Raw genomic sequence first — 6,314 nt, 5'->3', positions numbered from 1 at the left:
TGAGATGGAGTAGTTTTCAATGGTGAACATCACTATGTTGTGTTGGGGAACGCAGTATTTCAAAAAAATTACCTACGATCATGCAAGATCTATCTATGTGATGCATAGCAACGAGCGGGAGAGTGTGTCCACGTAACCTCATAGACCAAAAGCGGAAGCATTAAGTAACGCAGTTGATGTAGTCGAATGTCTTCGTGATCCAACCGATCAAGTACCGAACGCACGGCACCTCCGCGATCTGCACACGTTCATCTCGGTGACGTCCCTCGTACTCTTGATCCAGCTGGGCCGAGCGTCAGCACGACAGCGTGATGACGGTGATGATGAAGTTACCAACGCAGGGCTTCGCCTAAGCACTACAACGGTATGACCGAGGTGGATATCTATGAAGGGGGGCATCGCACACGGCTAAGACAACTATCAACTTGTGTGTCTATGGGGTGCCCCCTCCCCCATATATAAAGGAGTGGAGGAGGGAAGGGTCGGCCCTCTCTATGGCGTTCCCAATGGGGGAGTCCTACTCCTAGTAGGAGTAGGTTTCCCCCCTTCCCTAGTTGGAGTAGGAGAAGAAGGAAGAGGGAGAGAGGGAGAAGGAAAGGGGGGCCGGCTCCCCACCCCAATTCGGATTGGGCTTGGGGGGGGGCGCCCTCCACCTGGCTGCCTTCTCCTCTCTTCCACTAAGGCCCAGTAAGGCCACTTGACTCCCTGGGGGTTCCGGTAACCTCTCGGTACTCCAAAAAATGTCCAAACTCATCCGGAACCATTCCGATGTCCAAACATAGCCTTCCAATATATCGATCTTTATGTCTCAACCATCTCGAGACTGCTCGTCTTGTCTGTGATCACATTCGGGACTCTCCTACCTCTTGAGCATGCGTTGGTTTTCCCTTGAAGAGGAAAGGGTGATGCAGCAAAGTAGCATAAGTATTTCTCTCAGTTGAGAACCAAGGTATCAATCCAGTAGGAGACTACATGCAAATCGCCTAGTGATACATCTCCATCGTATCTACTTTTCCAAACACTTTTGCCCTTGTTTTGGACTCTAACTTGGATGATTTGAATGGAACTAACCCGGACTGACGTTGTTTTCAGCAGAACTACCATGGTGTTATTTTTATGCAGAAATAAAAGTTCTCGGAATGACCTGAAAATCCACGGAGCAACTTTTCAGAATTAATAAAAAATACTGGTGAAAGAATCAGCACTAGAAGGCCCACACCCTGTCCACGAGGGTGTGGGCCCCGCCCGTGCCTCGTGGCCCCCCTGGACCTCCACCGATGTCAACTCCAATTCTATATGTTCACTTTCGCGGAGAAAAAAATCAGAGAGAAAGATTCATCGTGTTTTACGATACGGAGCCACCACCAAGCCCTAATCTCTCTCAGGAGGGCTGATCTGGAGTCCGTTCGGGGCTCCGAAGAGGGGGATTCGACGTCGTCGTCATCATCAACCATCCTCCATCACCAATTTCATGATGCTCACCGCCGTGCGTGAGTAATTCCATCGTAGGCTTGCTGGACGGTGATGGGTTGGATGAGATTTACCATGTAATCAAGTTAGTTTTGTTAGGGTTTGATCCCTAGTATCCAGTATGTTCTGAGATTGATGTTGCTATGACTTTGATATGCTTAATGCTTGTCACTAGGGCCCGAGTGCCATGATTTCAGATCTGAACCTATTATGTTTTCATGAATATATGTGAGTTCTTGATGTTGTCTTGCAAGTCTATAGTCACCTATTATGTGTTATGATCCAACAACCCCGAAGTGACAATAATCAGGATACTTCTCGGTGATGACCATAGTTTGATGAGTTCATGTATCCACTAAGTGCTAATGCTTTGGTCCGGTTCTCTATTAAAAGGATGCCTTAATATCCCTTAGTTTCCATTAGGACCCCGCTGCCACGGGAGGGTAGGACAAAAGATGTCATGCAAGTTCTTTTCCATAAGCACGTATGACTATATACGGAATACATGCCTACATTACATTGATGAACTGGAGCTAGTTCTGTGTCACCCTATGTGTCGTGGAATTGTCATGGCAGATGTCCTCTTGCAAGGACTTAGTTGTGGAACCATCGCAACTAGGAAGCTTAATGGGGTTATCGGGACAAACGACACGAGAGATTTATACTTGTTCGGCCCCTTACGGTAAAGGTAATGCCTACGTCTAGTTGGGTTGGTATTGCTTGATGTTTCGATGACCAGGGAGCGAGATACGCTATGCCCGGTTCTCGATCAGTTGTTTCTTCTCCTCAGCCACCAGCGGGTCGTCCCCTTATATACACGGGTGGATGCCCTACGGCCTATAGAGTCCCGGCCGGCTCATAGATAGTGTCCGGCTCGGTGACTAGTTAAGTCTACCTTATGTTACAAGTCATACCATCATGGCGGTTTACTACTATGGGCCTTAAGCCGCCTGTGGGCCTCAGACCCTTTATTGAACCGCCATCTTCATGCTTGGTCTTGGGCTTCTTTCTAATGAGCCTTCTTTGTGTAACCCGGTCCCCTCCTGGGCGGCTTACACAAATAGTTATATCCCCAACATTAGGCCCCAGATTGATTTGAACCGGTTCATGTCAATCTTAAAATACCTTAAGAAATAAGCCTTCGGTCTTCTGTCTGTGCAAAAAGGGTTTAACCCGCCATGACGTCATCTTCTGGATCCACGCTAACCCGTCGTGACGTCATCTCCATTTAAATCCTTATTTTATTCTGCTATATCTTCAACGGATCTTTGCCTTTTACTGATTGTCCCGAAACTCGAGGCGTCGGGGTCGCTGGATAATGATATCCAATCTCCTCATTTCTCGCGCCTTCTCAGTCAGCCCTTCCTTATAAATAGGCACGACCTAGGTCTTTCCCATTCTCCCCCTTCGGTCGTCTTCTTCCTCTCACTGTTTCTCTGCTGCTCGAGCTCCGCCGCCGCCGCCGCCGCAGATCTCCTCGTCCTCGCCAACTCAGGCCGCTGCATCAACCTGATATGACCAGAAAACCACGACGAACCTCCGCAGCAACTCTGCATCTGTAAGTTTCCTCCTTATTGTTCCTCAGATCCGCATTAGGACCTTCGTGTTCCTCGGTGTTCTTCGCTGTTCCTCAGGAACCCCTCATAGATTTCATCACCACCGCAGTTTCTTGATCCTTAAGATGATATAAAACTGATGCGGTAACTATTTCGCACCCATTTCGAATGCAAATAGATCTTCTTCTCTATACAGAAGCCTTGTTTAGAACTGATGAATTTATCTGTACTAGTTTTAGGTCTAGAATATTTTCTTTCTTGTGCATCTGTTTGATCCAAAATAATATCTGCCAACTGCGAAACCTGTTTGTGCGACATTTAGGCAAAATCCATTCCTGTCGGATCCATTTAGTCGCAGTGACTCTCACTGCCGGCTTTTAAAAAAGATAACACTGAATCACAGCCTTTACCAATTCCTGGCGGTTTAAAATAACTTAATTGCTTCTGATATTCATAGCGGCTTAACTGACCAGATATAATTAGTCATATGTCATTAGTCCCCGTCTTAAGCCGCCATTTTGAATAGACTTAAAAATACTTTCTTTTCAGGCTAAAATTGAACCGGAGCTTCTTATTTTGTCATAGGCTTCCACTTACGTCATGGCACCTAAGGCAACCAAGGCTCCTGTGACCTGTAATTGGGTCCAATCCACTGTCACAAAGAGCAAATTGTCTGAATTTGTGAAGTCTGGCCATCTATCACTACTAGGGAAAAGCCTATACATAGAATCTTACTAGTGTCGAGGGTTAAAAACTCTCGCTACTGCTACTTACTAGTAGCGCAGGTTTTAAACCTCGCTACTACTAAGTTGATAGCAGTAGCGCGGGTTTTTAACCTTCGCTAATACTAAGTGGTCTCTACCGTGCCCCCCGGGACATGCCATAGTAGTAGCGCGGGTTTTTAACCCTCGCTACTACTAAGTTGATAGCAGTAGCGTTGGTTTTTAACCCTCGCTACTACTAAGTGGTCTCTACCGTGCCCCTGGACCATGCCATAGTAGTAGCGATGGTTATAAACCCGCGCTACTACTAAGTTTTGACCCCTCGCTACTACTAATCGGTCTCAACCGTGCCCCTCGCGGACATGCCATAGTAGTAGCGATGGGTAAAAACCCGCGCTACTACTAAATACTGGGTTTCAAACTCTACCCCCCCTGTGGATCACCTTTTCAGTTTAAAAAAATAAAAGAAAATGATGAAAATGTCAAAAAATAAAAGAAAATAAGTTTCCCATGTGATGTGTGTCTAGTTGTTGGGAAAATTTGCAAATATGAATTTCGACTTTATTTGCAAAATCTCTTGAGAATTTGTAAAAATGCGCATAACTTTTGCATACTAACTCGGATGAAAAAGTTTTTTATATGAAAAATCATTTACTCAAAAAGTTACATCCAAATTTAACTGGGGGAACCCTGTTAAACATTTTCAAAATCCTCAAAAACCTAACAGAAAAGAAGTTACAGGGCTTTTAAGATCTGGAGGCAAAAAAATTCATCAAATTTCAGTTTTTTTTAATTTTTGTTAAATCTGGTCAACCTATGGTCAAACTAATTATTCAAGAATATTAGTGTTACTAAATAATTATTTTAATTTTTTGAATTTTGGTCAAATCTGGTCAAACTATGGTCAAACTATGGTCAAATCTGGTCAAACTGTGGTCAAACTGTGGTCAAACTAATTATTCAAGAAATATTAGTGTTACTAATTTTTTAGAACAATATTTTCAAACTCAAACAGTGAAATGTGTGACTTCATGCTCAAGCTAAATTCCTGAGGTTAATAGGATTGACATCTTACTATTGTCAGGAAAACAACAAGTGCAGACTTGGAAACGAGGGAGAATAGAACCCGGATGTTAAGCGTGCTCAGGGTGGAGTAGTGAGAGGATGGGTGACCGTCCGGGAAGTTAGATGATTTGGAATGATGAGGGGTGATTAGAGATTAAATTGAGCAGCGATGAGGGGTGATTAGAGATTTGAGGTTAAAATAATTCAGAAATTTGAAAATTAGGGGAAAATCGATTTTTTTCCGAGAAAATTCAAAAAATATATATATCAGAGATTAGAGATTAGTAGTAGCGCGGGTTTTTACCCATGCTACTACTAAAGGACGTAGTAGTAGCGCGGGTGGCACCCACGCTACTGCTATCCGTTAGCTGTAGCGCCTTATTAGTAGCGCCGGCCCCCGCGCTACTAATAGGCCCAAAACCCGCGCTGCTGCTAGGCTTTTCCCTAGTAGTGTACCCAAGGAGGAGGTCATGTTTTATCGTGCCCCTGACCCGTCCGAGGAGAAACCTCAGCCCAAAAAAGGGGAGGCGATAATTTTTATGGATCATATGAGCCGGGGATTGCTCCACCCGGTTCAAAATTCTTCAGGGATGTTTTGCATTCCTTTGACCTCAGACCTCAAGACATCGGGCCCAATTCCGTGTCAAATATTTGCAACTTCCAAGTCTTCTGCGAGGTGTACCTGGGAGAAGAGCCCAATCTGCTTTTGTTCAGAGATCTATTCTACTTAAACCGGCAGAATGAACGTGCCAACAGGCCCAGTCTAGAACTTGGTGGCATTTCGATTCAGTGGCGGAGAGACTGCCTTTTTCCTTATGCTGAACTGCTGAGTCATCCGAAGGATTGGAATCAGACGTGGTTCTATTGCTAGTACACTTCCCCGGCTGACGAGAACCCTCTGCCCGGCTTCCGCGCTCTGCGCCTGGAATCAAATCACCCGCCGTCGGATAAGCTCACCGCTGTTGAACGTCTATCACTTGCCCCTACCACCAAGAAGATCAAAGCCCTCTTAGGTAATGGCTTGAACGGTATTGATTTGGTGCGAGTCTGGATCTCCTGGCGGGTGATCCCGTTAAGCCGCCGCCTCGGCTTAATGTGCTCTTACACTGGCGAAAAGGATGACCCACTGCATCATAGTCCCGACGACTTACCAGATGATGTGGTGGAGGCTACAACCCAAACGTTCTTGAAAGAGGGCAGGGTGACTAGTAATGCCTTTGGCTTACTTCCTTTCTGCAAGAAGAACCTGGCCCCCATAGTAAGTCATCAACCTCAATGAATACTCTTTACCATGTTACACCTTGCTTTTATTCATAATTCCTTATCATTTTTTACAGGCCGATGACAACTTCTGGAAGGTCAAGTATGACCATGAGGCGGCCAAACAAGCTAGAGCGGCAAAAAGAGCCGAAAGGAAAGCCGCCAAGACTGCAACTTTGAAGAAGAGGAAGCCAAGCGCTTCAGATATGTTTAAACTTGACGACACTGATGACGATGAAGA

The sequence above is a fragment of the Triticum aestivum genome, chromosome 3B (assembly GCF_018294505.1).
Source record: "Triticum aestivum cultivar Chinese Spring chromosome 3B, IWGSC CS RefSeq v2.1, whole genome shotgun sequence".
NCBI classification, from domain to species: domain Eukaryota; kingdom Viridiplantae; phylum Streptophyta; class Magnoliopsida; order Poales; family Poaceae; genus Triticum; species Triticum aestivum.
The sequence above is the reverse complement of the archived record's forward strand: the minus strand, read 5'-3'. Positions refer to the sequence as shown.